Source organism: Eimeria mitis, genomic scaffold (assembly GCF_000499745.2).
Source record: "Eimeria mitis Houghton genomic scaffold, Emh_scaff2181, whole genome shotgun sequence".
NCBI lineage: Eukaryota > Apicomplexa > Conoidasida > Eucoccidiorida > Eimeriidae > Eimeria > Eimeria mitis.
The window spans coordinates 3,160-3,534 of NW_013570508.1; the positions used below are offsets into that span (position 1 = coordinate 3,160).

General features: G+C 54.4%; 1 protein-coding gene across 1 annotated transcript in view; it reads left to right on the forward strand.

The window, feature by feature from the left end:
- Positions 1-375, forward strand: part of EMH_0049920 (uncharacterized protein) — a gene marked incomplete at both ends in the record, with an annotated part of 8,284 nt that overhangs the window by 2,238 nt on the left and 5,671 nt on the right. The window lies entirely within an intron of this gene.

Here is a 375-nt window from a genome sequence, read left to right on the forward strand (position 1 = left end):
ATTATTATTTTTATTTATTTTAATTGTTGTTGTTGTCGTGCTGCTGCGGGTCGCGCTGCTGCTGCTGCTGCTGCTGATGCTGGTGGTGGCTGCAACTGGTAGTGGTTCTGTTGCTGCTGCTGTATCTCATTGTTGTGGTGGTGCTGGTGCTGCTGCGGCTGCTGTTGGTGGTGCTGGTGCTGCTGCTTGTGGCTGCTGTTGCTCTTGCTGCTGCTGCTGTTGCTGCTTTTGCTGCTGGTTTTGTTGCTGCTGCTGCTGTGCTGTTGCTGCTGCTGCTGATGCAGCAGCATTTGCGTTTCACTGCCTGCGGTGTGTTGCTGCAGCTTCCAGAGACAGCAGAGCAGCACGCATTTGCTGCAGCAGCAGCAGCAGCAC